The 18,594-nt window shown below is 26.5% G+C and overlaps 1 protein-coding gene across 2 annotated transcripts in view; it reads right to left on the bottom strand.

Moving 5' to 3' along the window:
• Mnt overlaps positions 1–18,594 on the bottom strand; it is a 196,556-nt gene that overhangs the window by 141,029 nt on the left and 36,933 nt on the right. For both annotated transcript variants that reach the window (XM_075298599.1, XM_075298600.1), the window contains exon 2: positions 7,825–7,856. The gene's annotated coding sequence lies outside the window, so the exon portion shown is untranslated. The remainder of the gene's footprint in view (positions 1–7,824; positions 7,857–18,594) is intronic.

Raw genomic sequence — 18,594 nt, 5'->3', positions numbered from 1 at the left:
TTATTTCAATAGGAAATTTTGTTAAAATTTTATTTTTGTAGAAAATTTTGTCAAAATTTTAATTTTGTAGAAAATTTTGTCATAAGTTTATTTCTATAGAACCATAGTGGTGATTTTGTCGATGTTAAATTTAAAAATTAAATTTTAATTTTGTAGAAAATATATAACATAGAACTATAGAACATTTTGTCAAACTTTTATTTCTGTAGTAAATTTTGTCAAAATTTTATTTCTATAGAAAATTTTCTCAAAATTTTATTTCTATAGAAAATTTTGTTCAAATTTTATTTCTATAGAGAAGTTTGCTAAAATATTATTTCTATAGGAAATTTTGTTAAAATTTTATTTCTATAGGAAATTTTGTTAAAATTTTATTTTTGTAGAAAATTTTGTCAAAATTTTAATTTTGTAGAAAATTTAGTCATAAGTTTATTTCTATAGAACCATAGTGGTGATTTTGTCGAGCCTTTGAAGGCGTTAATGCGTGCCAAAAGTAACCAATTGGAACAAATATAAACTGATGATCAAATTTGATGTTATTTCCGACAACTTTTGCATTTGAACAATACATTAAAAAAAAGAATATATAGTTTTACTTTGTTTTAAGTCCCAATTTTAATCTTTCACATGTTTTGGCATCCATGTTTCAACCTCAAAGCGCTGTCATCCTCCAAAAAGGGATCAAAACATAATCGGCAATTTGTTGGAGGTTTTTGTTTTTGGGACCAAACTCAAACTAGACCCCAATGGATGAGAGTAAAACCAAGAGAAGACCGAATCTATCCTTTCATAGAGAACAATGGAAAGAAACCAGCTAGCCACAGCATGTAAACCGATTCGAATATGGAAAGCCGGTATTGCATTAAAGGACTCGTAACCCAGAGACATATGAGCAGCAGTTTTAGAGGTCGCGGCGAAAGGCTAAATAGCCGGTTTAATTGCACGTTGTGCTAGGATCAAGTGAGTTTTTGTGTGTCTGTGTTCAAAGTCCATTTTTTTTGTAGCCTACAGCTTGTGTTGCAAACAGAAGTCAATGGTAATGGACAGAATCATAATTCCTCTATGGCTATGCATAGCCATGTAGTTGACTAGACGAGTGAGTAGATTGCCCAACGCATATTCAGTATCGAATGATATCTCATGTTTGGGCCCTGATGGTATTTTAGCGTTTTCTGTTTGTTTGGCTTGGCAAAAATGCTGGTCTTGGGTTTTTTGCACAACTGATGGTATGTATTGTGTTTGTTGGCTCTAATAGCGACCGTCTCCAGTTTCCTACATGTATGAGCTTTTGTTTTTGTTTTTAAACGGCTGACAAACTAAGCGGGAACAACAACAACAACACAAACTTGGCCATGTCCGGAAATTAATATATCATTTGCAGCGTAAAACAGGTAGGTTGCAAAGGTAGGTAGTTAGGTATGAATCGAATGACCATAAAACTGTCTAAACACCGAAAAATAATAACCAGGTGACAGAGGAACGACTATCGGCAAATTCATTCCCCTTCTCTTGCTGGTCAAGTGAGGGCCCCAAAACTTTCAGTAAAGAGGGTACAAAACAAGTTTTGACAAAATAATTGGCAATGTTTTAAACAACGAAAAGGTTGAGATAATAATAGGATTGTAAAAACAAATCAATCTTAAATAAAATTTTCAATTTAATTAAATTCAAACCACAAAAATTAGTAATAATAGTAGGCTAAGTTTATTTATTAGCTTACATTATATAATTACATGTACGGGGTGGCTTATATGTAATGCAGCAGTGTTTTGGTTTTTTTTATTCTATTGTTCCAAAAGCAAAAAATTCAAAAATAACCTAGAATTTTAGAATCAGTTTAGAGTTGTTCAAATTGGTTATCTTTGGTACGAATTATGGCCTTCGAACTGCCAACAAAACCTACACACGCTTCACAGTGGTTCCAAATAGTATTGTTTTGAAAAAATTCTACAACTTTTTTTTCTCAGCAAATTTTCTCAAAATGTTATTTCTATAGAAAATTTTGCCAAAATTGTATTTCTATAGAAAAATTTCTCAATATTTTATTATCTATAGAAAATTTGGACAAAATTTTAATCATATAGAAAACATTTATTCCTATAGAAAATTTGATCAACATTTTATTCCTATCGAAAATGATGTCGATATCTTTATCCACTAAAATGTTACATAATTATTTCTAAAAAAAACTATTTTCAAAATGTTATTTCTATAGAAAATTTTGTCTAAATTTTTTTTCTTTAAAAAATTTTTTCAAAATTTTATTCCTATAGATATTTTTCGCAAAAAATTAATCCTATAGAAAATGTTGTCAAAATTTTATTTCTATAGAAAATTTGTTGTCCAAATTTTATTTCTATAGAAAATTTTGTCCAAATTTTATTTCTATAGAAAATTTTGTCAAAATTTTACTTCTATATAAAATTTTGTCAAAATTTTAGTTCTATAGAATGTTATCAAACGTTCATTTCTATATAAAATTTTGTCAAAATTTTATTCCTATAAATTCTTTTCTCAAAAATTTATTTCTATAGATAATTTTTATTAAAATTTTATTTCTATAGAAAATATTGTCAACATTTTATTTCTCTAGAAAATATTGTCAAAATTTTATTTATATAGAATATTTGTTAAACATTTTATTTCTATCAAATATTTTGTTCAAATTTTATTTCTATAGAAAATATTGTCAAAATTTTATTTCTATAGAAAATTTGTCAAATTTTTATTTCTATAGAAAATTTTGTCAAAATTTTAGTTCTATAGATATTTTTCGCAAAATATTAATTCTATAGAAAATTTTGTCAAAATTTTATTTCTATAGAAAATTTAGTCAAAATTTTGTTTCTATAGAAAATTTTGTTCAAATTTTATTTCTATAGAAAATTTTGTCCAAATTTTATTTCTATAGAAAACTTTGTCAAAATTTTATTCCTATAGATATTTTTCTCAAAAAAATTATTTCTATAAAAAAATTTTATTAAAATTTTATTCCTATAGCAAAAATTTTGTGCAATTTTATTTCTATAGAAAATTTTGTCAAAATTTTATTTCTATAGAAAATTTTATCATTATTTTATTTATATAGAAAATTTCGAAAAATTTTATTTTTATAGAAAATTTTGTCAAAATTTCATTTCGTTATTGTTGTTTTTTTTATCTCAGCTTAAAGCCATGCATTGACTAAACTACAAGTGTAGCTTAACCAACAGAGGAAAAGTATGCTTGTCAAATTTATTTGGGCAAATCCCTATAGACTGCAAGATGGTTGGATGTACAGCTGTTTCGGAATTACCACATTCCTCATCAGCATCCTCTACTTGCAGCAATACTATCAACCAATTATCAGAATAAATTCGGGTAATTCACTCAACCCAAAGTGAACTACACTTGAACCTCCCGAAAAAGCTACACTTGTAGTTTAGTCAATGCATGGCTTTAAGCTGAGATCAAAAAAAAAAACAACAATAACGATTGAAGAGAAGCCAACAATAACAAACAAAACGAATGAAGATAGAGGAAGCACGCTCAAAAACAAACCCAGCCAAATACATTCAAATCGATGATTTGAGTTTGGCAAAGGAAAAGAGATATGCTGGCAAATTTGTTTAGGCAGTAGCCGACTATCAAACCCTTTTTCGGGAGGTTCAAGTGTAGTTCACTTTGGGTTGAGTGAATTACCCGAATTTATTCTGATAATTGGTTGATAGTTTTGCTGCAAGTAGAGGATGCTGATGAGGAATGTGGTAATTCCGAAACAGCTGTACATCCAACCATCTTGCAGTCTATAGGGCTTTGCCCAAATAAATTTGACAAGCATACTTTTCCTCTGTTGGTTAAGCTACACTTGTAAAGGGTGATTTGTTAAGAGCTTGATAACTTTTTTTAAAAAAAAAACGCATAAAATTTGCAAAATCTCATCGGTTCTTTATTTGAAACGTTAGATTGGTCCATGACATTTACTTTTTGAAGATAATTTCATTTAAATGTTGACCGCGGCTGCGTCTTAGGTGGTCCATTCGGAAAGTCCAATTTTGGGCAACTTTTTCGAGCATTTCGGCCGGAATAGCCCGAATTTCTTCGGAAATGTTGTCTTCCAAAGCTGGAATAGTTGCTGGCTTATTTCTGTAGACTTTAGACTTGACGTAGCCCCACAAAAAATAGTCTAAAGGCGTCAAATCGCATGATCTTGGTGGCCAACTTACCGGTCCATTTCTTGAGATGAATTGTTCTCCGAAGTTTTCCCTCAAAATGGCCATAGAATCGCGAGCTGTGTGGCATGTAGCGCCATCTTGTTGAAACCACATGTCAACCAAGTTCAGTTCTTCCATTTTTGGCAACAAAAAGTTTGTTAGCATCGAACGATAGCGATCGCCATTCACCGTAACGTTGCGTCCAACAGCATCTTTGAAAAAATAAGGTCCAATGATTCCACCAGCGTACAAACCACACCAAACAGTGCATTTTTCGGGATGCATGGGCAGTTCTTGAACGGCTTCTGGTTGCTCTTCACTCCAAATGCGGCAATTTTGCTTATTTACGTAGCCATTCAACCAGAAATGAGCCTCATCGCTGAACAAAATTTGTCGATAAAAAAGCGGATTTTCTGCCAACTTTTCTAGGGCCCATTCACTGAAAATTCGACGTTGTGGCAGATCGTTCGGCTATTCATGATGAAATGTCAAAGCATACTGAGCATCTTTCTCTTTGACACCATGTCTGAAATCCCACGTGATCTGTCAAATACTAATGCATGAAAATCCTAACCTCAAAAGAATCACCCTTTAGTTTAGTCAATGCATGGCTTTAAGCTGAGATCAAAAAAAACAACAATAACGATTGAAGAGAAGCCAATAATAACAAACAAAACGAATGAAAATTTCATTTCTATAGGAAATTTTCTCAAAATTTTATTTCTATAGAAAATTTTGTCAAAACTCTAATTCTATAGAAAATATTGTCAATAGTTTATTTCTATTGAAAATTCTGTCAAAATTTTATTTCTATAGAAAATTTGGTCAACATTTTGTTTCTATAGAAAATGTTGTCCAAATTTTATTTGTATAGATAATTTTATCCAAATTTTATTTCTATAGAAAATTTTGTCAAAATTTTATTCCTATAGATATTTTTCGCAAAAAATTAATTCTATAGAAAATTTTGTTCAAATTTTATTTCTATTAAAATGTTGTCCAAATTTTATTTCTATAGAAAACTTTGTCAAAATTTTAGTTTTATAGAAAGTGTTCTCAGAATTTTTTTCTGTAGAAAATTTTGTCAAATTTTTATTTCTATAGAAAATTTTATCAAACTTTCATTTCTATATAAAATTTTGTCAAAATTTTATTCCTATAGATATTTTTCTCGAAAAAATATTTCTATAGAAAATTTTTATTAAAATTTTATTTCTATAGAAAATATTGTCAAAATTTTATTTCTATAGAAAATTTGTCAAAATTTTATTTCTATAGAAAACATTGGTCAGCATTTTCTTCTATACAAAATTTGGTCAAAATTTTGTTTCTATAGAAAATGTTGTCCAAATTTTATTTCTACAGATAATTTTGTCCAAATTTTATTTCTATAGAAAATTTTGTCAAAATTTTATTTTTATAGAAATTTTTCTCAGAATTTTTCTCTATAGAAAATTTTGTCAAAATTTTATTTCTATAGAAAATATTGTCAAAATTTTATTTCTATAGAAAATTTGTCAAAATTTTATTTCTATAGCAAATTTGTCAATATTTTATATATATACAAAATTTGTCAACATTTGATATCTATAGAAAATTTTGTCAAAATTGTATTTCTATAAAAAATTTTGTCCAAATTGTATTTCTATAGAAAATTTGTTCAACATTTTATTTTCTATAGAAAATGTGTTCAACATTTTATTTTCTAAAGAAAATTTTGTCAAAATTTTATTTCTTTAGAACAATTTTATGAAAATTTCATTTCTATAGACAGTTTTGTCATTTGTCAACATTTGATATCTATAGAAAATTTTGTCAAAATTGTATTTCTATAAAAAAATGTTGTCCAAATTGTATTTCTATAGAAAATTTGTTCAACCTTTTATTTTCTATAGAAACTTTGTCAAAATTTTATGAAAATTTCATTTCTATAGACAGTTTTGTCAAAATTATATTTCTCTAGAAAATTTTGTATGAAAACTTTATTTCTATAAAAAAAAATGTTTCACAATTTAAGTTAAGCTACACTTGTAGTTTAGTCAATGCATGGTTTTAAGACGAAAACAAACACAACAATAATAATTGAAGAGTAAACCAACAATAACAAAACAAAACGAAAATTTGGTCAAAATTTTGTTTCTATAGAAAATTTTGTCAAAATTGCATTTCACTGTTTTTGTTTACATGTACTAGAAGGCGCTATATATACCTCGTACACAAAGAGTGTCGAATGCGCATCACAGATAATAACCCTTTCCGACCGTGTACGCACAATTGTGCGGGTAAGTTTAAGTCTCTATAATTTCTTTAATATATGACGTACTGCGATAAAAGCGGCAAAAAAATAATTGTGTATGCTCTTTCTTTGTCTAAGAATGTGAATAACCTTTATAAATATTTGCTTTTCATATTAATTTTGTAGTTTCAGCAGTGTACTTTGCGCATTTGTAAAAATGAGTGGAAGATGTAAGTTTGCAAATATATTAAAATTATTTAAATTGTGGAATATTTCATCAAACATGTGTTTTCAATAAGAAACCATTATAAATATTGTATGCAAACAGTAACTTCGTGATTATTTTGTGTTTTTTGATATTTTTACGTCCGGACATTTACCGGAATTTACCGGACTGCAACAATTGTACGTATCCTGAAAAAACAGGATACAGGATCAAACTGAACAAACTTAATAATTTAAAATGTTCTATGTACACATAAATAACAGAATTCAAAAATTTAGGAAAATCTATCACGTGGATCAGCTATAGGTCGGAAAGGGATAAATGGATTTTCTTTTTAATAGAAAATATGATCAAAATTTTATTTCTATGTTCAAGATTCAGCACGACCGAACTTAATGTCGAATGTTCTTTTATTGAATAACGTTTTTAACATCAATCAACTTTTTAATTGTAAATATTTTGTCGATATTTTTTCTGGTTATTTGAACACCCTATTCTCCTCCTCCATTTGCAACAACAGACTAATTCAATCATGCCATGTATACACCAAAAAATGATTCTAATCAATATTCCATTCGTTCCAAATACTTATCCCTTTAACCACATATAATTCTCATTCCCATGGCATATTAATTCGGTGGAGGAAAATCTCTAGAACAACCACAAAATCTACACATGAATCATGTCCACAAAATTAAATATAAAAAACGTACGTTTACTTAGTTCTACCCGTTTCTCAGGGTTACCGAGAGACTTTTCTAAATACCACAAAACCACCCGCCAGTTTGATGACTGCTGGAAACATAAGATCCATGTTATGGCATCACGAATGAAAAAAAAACCGAAAACATCATTATTTCGAATGTCATCGTTGGATGAACAAATGAATGAATGAATGTTGTAACTGTGTAAGGTAACTGGCATGGATGCATTTTTCTTAACGGAGGTTACTGGGTGGATGGATACCTGATATCGTGTGCCCAACAATGAGAGTAATACCATATTTGTCGGCGAACCGACAAACATTATTCTCATTAGACGAGTTAAGTGCGTTTGGCCAAGAAAACAAAAAAAAAATAGAAAGGTCCAACTACATATGTGTAAATAGTTGGCCAAATATGATTTAAAACGTCTGTAAAAGGTAAAATAGATCTTTGAAGTATACTTACAGTATTACCACATCGGATAGTGTCCAGTATATCTGTAAGAAGAGTTTAGTCGAATATTTTAATTAAATAATTTATTATTAATTTTATTTATTAATTTTATTTATTAATTTTTCTTTTTAACAACAAAACATTAAATAAAGGGCGAGTTTTTAGCTATTATATTTGGCAACACTGGTTTAAACAGCTTTTTTGACAAAATATTGTATAGAACTAAAATTTTCTGTAGACAAAATTTTCTATCGAAAAAAATTGTTGACAACATTTTCAATCGAAAAAAAATTTTGACAAAATTTTCTATAGAAATAAAATTTTGGCAAAATTTTCTATAGAAATAAAATTTTGACAAAATTTTCTATAGAAATACAACTTTGACAAAATTTTCTATAGAAATAAAACTTTGACAAAAGTTTCTGTAGAAATAAAACTTTGACAAAAATTTCTATAGAAATAAAATTTTGACAAAATCGACTATACAAAATAAAATTTTGACGAAATTATCTATACAAACTAAAATTTTGACAAAATTTTCCATAGAAATAAAATTGTGACAAAATATTTTATAGAAATAAAATTTTGTCAAAATTTTCTTTAGAAATAAAAATTTGACTAAATTTTTTATAGAAATAAAATTTTGGCAAAATTTTTTATAGAAATAAAATTTTGGCAAAATTTTCTATAGGAATAAAATTTTGGCAAAATTTTCTATAGAAATAAAATTTTGACAACATTTTCTATAGAAATAAAACTTTGACAATATCGACTATACAAAATAAAATTTTGACAAAATTATACAAAATAAAATTTTGACAAAATTTTCCATAGATATAAAATTGTGACAAAATTTTCTATAGAAATAAAATTTTCACAAAATTTTCTACAGAAATAAAATTTTCACAAAATTTTCCATAGATATAAAATTGTGACAAAATTGTCTATAGAAACAAAATTTTGGCAAAATTTTCCATAGAAATAAACTTGACAACATTTTCTACAGAAATAAAATTTTCTATAGATATAAAATTTTCACAAAATTTTCTATAGAAATAAAATTTTGACAAAATTTTCTATAGAAATTAAATTTTGATAAAATGTTCTATAGGAATAAAATTTTGACAAATTTTCCCATAGATATAAAATTTTGACAAAATTTTCTATAGAAATAAAATTTTGACAAAATTTTCTATAGAAATAAAATTTTGACAAAATCGACTATACAAAATAAAATTTTGACAAAATTTTCCATACAAATACAATTATGACAAAATTTTCTATAGAAATAAAATTTTGAGAAAATTGTCTATGGAAATAAAATTTTGAGAAAATTGTCTATAGAAATGAAATTTTGATAAAATTTTCTAGAGAAATAAAATTTTGGCAAAATTTTCTATAAAAATAAAATTTTGACAAAGTTTTCTAGAGAAATAAAATTTTGGCAAAATTTTCTATAGAAATAAAATTTTGAGAAAATTTTCTATAGAAATGAAATTTTGAGAAAATTTTTTATAGAAATAAAATGTTGGCCACATTTTCTTTAGAAATAAAATTTTGGCAAAATTTTCTATAGAAATAAAATTTTGGCAAAATTTTCTACAGAAATAAAATTTTCACAAAATTTTCCATAGATATAAAATTGTGAAAAAAATTTTCTATAGAAACAAAATTTTGGCAAAATATTCCACAGAAATAAACTTGTGACAAAATTTTCTACAGAAATAAAATTTTCTATAGATATAAAATTTTGATAAAATGTTCTATAGGAATAAAATTTTGACAAATTTTCCCATAGATATAAAATTTTGACAAAATTTTCTTTATTGTAAAATTTGCTATAAAGAAAAAAAAATTCACAAAATTTTCTATAGAGAAAAAATTTCACAAAATCTTCTATAGAAAAAAAATTTGACAAAATTTTCTATAGAAATAACATTTTCACAAAATTTTCTACAGAAATAAAATTTTCACAAAATTTTCTATAGAAATAAAATTTTGACAAAATTTTAACTAGATATAAAATGTTGACAAAATTTTCTATAGAAATAAAACTTTGACAAAATTTTCTATAGAAATACAATTTTGACAAAATTTTCTATAGAAATAAAATTTTGACAAAATTGACTATACAAAATAAAATTTTCCATGGAAATAAAATTTTGACAAAATTGTCTATAGACATAAAATTGTGACAAAATTTTCTATAGAAATAAAATTTTGACAAAATTTGCTATAGAAATGACATTTTCACAAAATTGTCTACAGATACAAAATTTGGCAAAATTTTCTATAGAACTAAAACTTTGACCAAATTTTTTATAGAAATAAAACTTTGACAAAATATTCTATAGAAATACAATTTTGGCAAAACTTTCCATGGAAAAAAAATTTTGGCAAAATTGTCTATAGAAATAAAATTGTGACAAAATTTTCTATAGAAATAAAATGTTGCCAAAATTTTCTATAGAAATAAAATTTTGACAAAATTTTCTATAGATATAAAATTTTGAGACAATTTCTATAGATATAAAATTTTGACAAAATTTTCTATTGAAATAAAACTTTGACAAAATTTTTTATAGAAATAAAACTTTGACAAAATTGTCTATAGAAATACAATTTTGGCACAATTGTCTATAGAAATAAAATTGTGACAAAATTTTCTATAGAAATAAAATTTTGGCAAAATTTTCTATAGAAATAAAATGTTGGCAAAATTTTCTAAAAAATAAAATTTTGGCAAAATTTTCTATAGATATAAAAATTTTGGCAAAATTTTCTTTAGAAATAAAATTTTGGCAAAATTTTCTATAGATATAAAATTTTGACAAAAATGTCTGTAGAAGTGACATTTTCACCAAATTTTCCACCGAAATAAAATTTTGAAAAAATTTTCTATAGAAATGTAATTTTGATAAAATGTTGTATAGGAATAAAATTTTGAAAAATTTTCCCATAGAAATAAAATTTTGACAAAATTTTCTATAGAAATAAAAATTTCACAAAATTTTTTATAGAAATAAAATTTTGGCAAAATTTTCTATAAAAAAAAAAATCACAAGCTTTTTTATAGAAAAAAATGTTGACAAAATTTTTTATAGAAATAAAATTTTGACAAAAAACGATATTATCGTGAAATGATATCGAATCTCAGATGCCTTTTTTCGAAAAATGTTGTCTAAATTTTGTATTATTTTAATTTTAAAAATTTCTATGATGCCTTGTAGTTTTTAAGGAATGCAGTTTGAGTTTCAAAATCCTGAGCACTCTTTCTTATAATTTTGAAAAAAAAAAATAAATAAATTAATGCCCATATCTTGCGAACTTAACGCAGAGAAGGAATATGATCACTTAAACCATGTTCCAAGAGCAAAATTTTACTTTTTCACGAAAAACATGTAGCATGTTTGTTGAAACAATGTTCTTTTCTCGGAAATTATGTATCTGATTTCGGAAAGCATGTTATGTTTGACGAGAAAAGAATATTTTTGGGACCGAAATGCTACATGGTCGCTGTGAAAAAGTAACATGGTGCTCTTGAAACATATTTGAGGTGATCATATTCCTTCTCTGGGTGTATTAGAGATATTCGCATACTCGACCTTTCTGGTAGGGGTTTACAAGTTTTATCCAGCAACGAAAAACATTATGGAAATAGGTTCATAGTTAGGGATATGGCACCTAAAACAAACTCGAAGTGGCCAACTTGCAACGCTTAGAGGCCAGCCAATGAACCCTATAGCAATCTACAAACTTGGAGGAAATCACCTGAGCTTTCAAACAAAGAAAAAAGAAATGAATCAAAATCCTCGTCCGGAAAAGATAACACGCTACCAACTCAGCTACACGGCAGTACAAAACCATGCACCATATTTTTCATCTATAAATTTTGGAGCAAAAAAAGTGTAATGACATATTGCCTAGCATCTTTATTCTTTGAAGTACCTGTTAGAATAATTTCAATTTAGGAGTGGTCACAATTTTTTTTATTCAATCATTAAACAGCCACATTATATAGCATGATCGGACCAAATGGGTTAAAATTTCTGGGAGCCATACCTCCAGAAAAGTCAACGAAATTTTATTTATAGTTAATGAAAATTAGTTGTAGTTTATTTAAATTTAATTAGAGAAATTAGAGAAATTTTCTCTCACTTTTAATTAGTTTTTGTTTACATATGGGGTATACAATGTTACTAAATTGGAAAATAGTTCATAATTTTCTAAAATGGGAGAAGTTTACCTCAATTGCTTTCATAAGTTTATCAAGTAAGTATTTTTTTTTAATTTGAGTCGGTCCTGAACTTCATATTGCGCTAAAGGAATTTTTAAAAATTTTTACTCCAATCTTTTGCTTCAAAATATGAAATTTTCTTAAACAAGAGAAAAAAAATATTTTTTTAAATAAATTTTCTTCAATTTGATAATATTAGTAGGTTAGGTTAGGTTATGTGGCAGCCCGATGTATCAGGCTCACTTAGACTATTCAGTCCATTGTGATACCACAGTGGTGAACTTCTCTCTTATCACTGAGTGCTGCCCGATTCCATGTTAAACCCAATGACAAGGGACCTCCTTTTTATAGCCGAGTCCGAACGGCGTTCCACATTCCAGTGAAACCACTTAGAGAAGCTTTGAAACCCTCAGAAATGTCACCAGCATTACTGAGGTAGAATAATCCATCGCTGAAAAACTTTTTGGTGTTCGGTCGTAGCTGGAATCGAACCCACGACCTTTTGTATGCAAGGCGGGCATGCTAACCATTGCACCACGGTGGCTCCCGACAATATTATTAACTTATTTGTATATTGTTGCAATTACTGAAAAAAAAAATCTAAAGTCAAAAATTTTCTAAAGTCAACCTACATTTTTTCCATGGTGGATTCATTTTTTTCAGGCTGTATTTATTAAAATGTATTACTATTTACTAAAATGCATTAAAACTTCTATATCAATAACATAAATAGCCTATCGTACTTGGTAAAACAAATTCTAAAATTGATGTAAAACAAAATCTCATTTGCCTAAATAAAAAATAAAACCGGACAATCGAAAAGAATTGTGATATCCAAAGGACTTGTTTGTTGAACTTGTCCGAGTTTCTGCTGTTAACCTATGTTGGCCCAACCACTGTTTATTTAGAATGATGGTGGGGACAAACTTTATGTGGCAAAAACACCCACCAACGCACACACTCACACACAAATCCCCAAAAGTACATGACAAACAAATTCGAAGAAATGTCAAGCAGAGAAGTCTAACCCAAAACATGTGCTATTTTCAAATCAACATTGGTCTCCACAACTTAACGGAAATTACAGAAGGTTGCAACAACAACAACAACAATACCACTATCACTCGCAACACACAAGAAGAAGAAGACAAATCTGTGTGCAAAATGAGAATGATAGAAAGAGGGATATTTGAAATTGATGGCAATGTGGCTAAGTTAGTCCTAGTGGTTTTGTGTGTGTGCGTGGGTGTGTAGCATTGCCACTATGGCCGAAATCGAGATTTTAGAGAGAAAAAATCAGTTTTTCTATGTTAAAATTTTGTAGATAGTGTTTACTACCCAACATATTGATTACTGTTGGCAAGCTGTTTATGCCTGTTTACAAAACTTTTAAAAAACAACGTAATTTTTATAAAATTATAAGTATTTGGTTAACGCTACAATTTTCGATTTCGCCCATAGTGCTTTGGTTGGGGCGGGATTGGTTACCAGTTACCAATGTTACAAATAAACTTAGCTTGAAACTAGAAAACCAAATGAAAGTTTCAAAAGTACCGAGATAAAAGGAAAAGAGAATTTCAAATCATTTTCGGAAGTAATTCGTTCATCTTGAATTTCTTTGATTTAGATGGAATTTTACCGAATGTTTGGTTAAAACTTTTTTTTTGGTTTAAGTTTAGAAAGTTTTCTATTTTGAGAAGATAAGAAAACTGCGGAGTTTGTTGCAAACAAATCCTAACTATTCACACTTCATTTGGTCATTTTAGTGTAAAATTATCCTCATTCAAATGCTGAGTAATGGAATAGCAAATGTTATAGTAGCAATTAAATATGGGCGAAAGTTTGTTCGGATCGAATTTTGATCGAATTATCCACTATGGGAAAAAGTTTCTTTAGAGTCCTAAAGATTACTACACAAACAAAATTCGAATTCAATCATGAAAGTAATCGATCAAAAAGAGTTTTTTAATTAAAATTGCTAAGCATGCTGCATGAATTTTGGCTCAGATCCGGCGAAGCACTTTTTGGAAGGCTGTTTGGACTCGGCTATCAGTGATACGAGAGAAGTTCACCAATGTGGTACCACAATGGACTGTAAATATAGATTAAGTGGGCCTGAAATATCGGGGTCTCAGCATACCTAACCTAAGCTTTGGCAAGTAATCCAGATCATTTTATTTGTTTCCAAACTCCCCGATTTGACATAACGGTTGCCACTCGAGCGAAAAATAATTTGGAAAAATTTTACCAAAAAACTACCAACAAAACAATCTTATTTTATTTCCATAGAAAATTTTGTCAAAATTTTATTTCTATAGAAAATTTTGTCAAAATTTTATTACTATAGTAAATTTTGTCAAAATTTTATTTCTAAAGAAAATGTTGGCAAAATTTTATTTCTGGAAAATGGAAAATGTTGTCAAAATTTAAGTTTGTATAGACAAATTTTGTCACAATTTTATTTTGTATTTTCTATAGAAATAAGTATGCTTGTCAAATTTATTTGGGCAAAGCCGTATAGACTGCAAAATGGTTGGATGTACAGCTGTGTCGGAATTACCACATTCCTCATCAGCATTTATTTTGTATTTTCTATAGAAATAAGTATGCTTGTCAAATTTATTTGGGCAAAGCCGTATAGACTGCAAAATGGTTGGATGTACAGCTGTGTCGGAATTACCACATTCCTCATCAGCATTTTCTTCTTGCAACAAAACTATCAGCCAATTATCAGAACAAATTCGGATAATTCACTCAACCCGAAGTGAACTACACTTGAACCTTCCGAAAAAAGGTTTGATAGTCGGCTACTGCCTAAACAAATTTGCAAGCATAACATATCTCTTTTCCTTTGCCAAACTCAAAATTATTTGGGCAAAGCCCTATAGAGTGCAAGATGGTTGGATGTACAGCAGTGTCGGAATTACCACATTCCTCATCAACATCCTCCACTTTCAGAAAAAAATTGTCAATAGTTTATTTCTATAGAAAATTTTCTCAAAATTTTATTTCTATAGAAAGACTTAATTTCTATAGAAAAATGTTCAAAATTTTATTTCTATAGAAAACTTTGTCAAAATTTTATTTCTATAGAAAATTTTGGCAAAATTTTATTTCTATAAAAAAATTTTGTCAAAATTTATTTTTACCGAAAATGTCACAATTTTATTTCTATAGAAAATTTTGCCAAAATTTTATTTCTATAGAAAACGTTGCAAAATTTTATTTCTATAGAAAATTTAAAATTTTTTTTATATTGAAAAGTTAGTCAATTTTTTTTTATATTTTTTTTTTCAAAATTGTATACCTATAGATGATCTTGTCAACATGTTATTTCTAGAAACAATTTTGTAAAATTTTTATTTCTAGAAAAAATTTTTTAAAATTTTATTTCTATAGAAAATAATGTCTAAATTTTGTTGCTATAGAAAATACCTCTTATTATTCGATTATTCGAATTTTAGCATGAAAATCTAAAGTCTATAGAAAATTTTGTAAAAATTTTATTTTCCTACAAAATTTTGTCCAAATTTCTTTCAACCGAAAATTGTCAAAATTTTATTTCTATAAAAAATTTTGTCAAAAATTTATTTCTCTAGAAAATTTTGTCAAGACCTTATTTCTATAGAAAATTTGTCAAAATTTTATTTCTATAGATTTTTTTTTTTTCAAAATTTTATTTCTATAGAAAATTTTGGCAAAATTTTATTTCTATAGAAAATTTTGGCAAAATTTTATTTCAATAGAAAATTTTGTCAAAATTTTATTTCTATAGAAAATTTTGTCAAAATTTTATTTCTAAAGAAAATTTTGTCGAAATTTTGTTTCTATAGAAAATGTTACCAAAATTTTATTTGTATAGAAAATTTTGCCAAAATTTTATTTCTATAGAAAATTTTGTCAAAAATTCTTTTCTATAGAAAATTTTGTCAAGATTTTATTTGTATAGAAGATTTTGTCAAAATTTAATTTCTATAAAAATGTCAACATGTTAGTTCTAGAAAAAATTTTGTAAAATTTTATTCCTATAAAAAATTTTGTCAAAATTTTATTTCTATAGAAAATTTTGTCAAAAATTTCATTCTATAGAAAATTTTGCCAAAAATTTCATTCTATAGAAAATTTAATTTTTTTTTTTATATTGAAAAGTTATTCAATTTTTTTTTTATATTTTTTTTCAAAATTGTATACCTATAGATGATTTTGTCAACATGTTATTTCTAGAAACAATTTTGTAAAATTTTTATTTCTAGAAAAAATTTTGTAAAATTTTATTTCTATAGAAAATAATGTCAAAATTTTGTTGCTATAGAAAATACCTCTTATTATTCGATTATTCGAATTTTAGCATGAAAATCTAAAAAAGTCTATAGAAAATTTTGTCAAAATTTTATTTTCCTACAAAATTTTGTCCAAATTTCTTTCTACCGAAAATTGTCAAAATTTTATTTCTATAAAAAATTTTGTCAAAATTTTATTTCTATAGAAAATTTTGTCAAAATTTTATTTCTCTAGAAAATTTTGTCAAGACCTTATTTCTATAGAAAATTTGTCAAAATTTTATTTCTATAGAAAATTTTGGCAAAATTTTATTTCTATAGAAAATTTTGGCAAAATTTTATTTCAATAGAAAATTTTGTCAAAATTTTATTTCTATAGAAAATTTTGTCAAAATTTTATTTCTATAGAAAATTTTGTCGAAATTTTGTTTCTATAGAAAACGTTATCAAAATTTTATTTGTATAGAAAATTTTGCCAAAATTTTATTTCTATAGAAAATTTTGTCAAAATTTTATTTGTATAGAAGATTTTGTCAGTTCTAGAAAAAAATTTGTAAAATTTTATTCCTATAGAAAATTTTGTCAAAAATTTAATTCTATAGAAAATGTTTACAATTTTTTTATATTGAAAAGTTTTTAAATTTTTGTTACATTTTTTTTTTCAAAATTGTATATCTATAGAAGATTTTGTCAAAATTTTATTTCTATAAAAATGTCAACATGTTATTTCTAGAAAAAATTTTGTAAAATTTTATTCCTATAGAAAATTTTGTCAAAATTATATTTCTATAGAAAATTTTGTCAAAAATTTAATTCTATAGAAAATGTTTACAATTTTTTTTATATTGAAAAGTTTTTCAATTTTTGTTATATTCTTTTTTCAAAATTGTATATCTATAGAAGATTTTGCCAAAATTGTATTTCTATAAAAGTCTTGTCAACATGTTATTTCTCGAAAAAATTTTGTAAAATTTTATTTCTATAGAAAATTTTGTCGACATTGTATTTCTATAGAAAATTTTGTCTAAATTTTATTTCTGTAAAAAATTTTGCCAAAATTTTATTTCTATAGAAAATTTTGTCAATTTTTTTGTATAGAAATTTTTGTCAAAATTTTATTTGTATAGAAGATTTTGTCAAAATTTTTTTTGCTATAGAAAATACCTCTTATTATTCGATTATTCGAAAATGAAAATCTAAAAAAGTCGAAATCGATTATTAACCTAAAAATAATCGCAAAATCGATTTTAGATTTTCAACTAATTTTTAATTTTGCCCATCAAAAATCGATTATAGATTTTGAACTATTTTTTAATTTTCATTATCAAAAATCGATTTTAATGTTTTAGTCATTGGTTTCAATTAAATTGAAATGTAACTAGATGTAGGGATACGACCACATATTTCTTAATTTTTATTTATAGAATTCTATTACCAAGAAGAATACAAGTTCTGACAGACACCGCAAACAAATTTTCGTGCGTATCTTCCTAAAGTACGAAGCATCGATGTCTTCGCTCCGCTCATAAATATATCTTTTATTTAAAATTTAATAGTTGAATTTGTTTGTTTAATAACCATATGTTTTTATGGAAAATAGGGCCTAAAACTTTTTGATCAGAAATGTTAATGGAGTATATCAGTTTAGAAATGAGGTCTGCTGGATCCCTCTTCAGTTAAATTTACTGTTAAAATTAGACCACTTCAGCTACAGAGGGTTAAATAAAATATCAAATTGGTGGAAATGAATCCTTTGTGTTTTCAATTTCCTTGAACATTTTAAAAATATATTAAACATATTAAAAAAATAACATGTTTAGGTGGAACACTAATTTTTGGCATTTCTTATCAACTATTGTTGACAACAATCACAAAAAGACAAATAGATTTCATAAAATCGAATATGAAGTAGAATAAATTTTTTTCTATGAAACTCGATTATGAAAAATCGAATATTCGAATTTTGATTGGTAAAAATAATCGAAAATCGATTTTTGATTAAAAATCAATAATCGAAAAGTCGAAAAATCGATTATTGGTTTGTACTATAGATCCCTGTGGCAACCATGATTGAGATCCGTAGTTTTTAAGAGGCCATTGTGCGGTAGACATGTAGCGAGGAGCCCCCTTTAAGCCGTTTTTGGTTGTTGCTGGCCGAGTGCGGTGGTGCTGAGTCCTGTTGGAGTGTTCCTGATCTGTGGTCGAAATGTCCAGGGCTTTAATATCGTCTTTATGGCATTTTTCCTATACTAGTTGGAATTTATT

This window comes from Haematobia irritans, chromosome 3 (genome assembly GCF_050003625.1).
Source record: "Haematobia irritans isolate KBUSLIRL chromosome 3, ASM5000362v1, whole genome shotgun sequence".
Taxonomy (NCBI): domain Eukaryota; kingdom Metazoa; phylum Arthropoda; class Insecta; order Diptera; family Muscidae; genus Haematobia; species Haematobia irritans.
The sequence above is the reverse complement of the archived record's forward strand: the minus strand, read 5'-3'. Positions and strand labels throughout refer to the sequence as shown.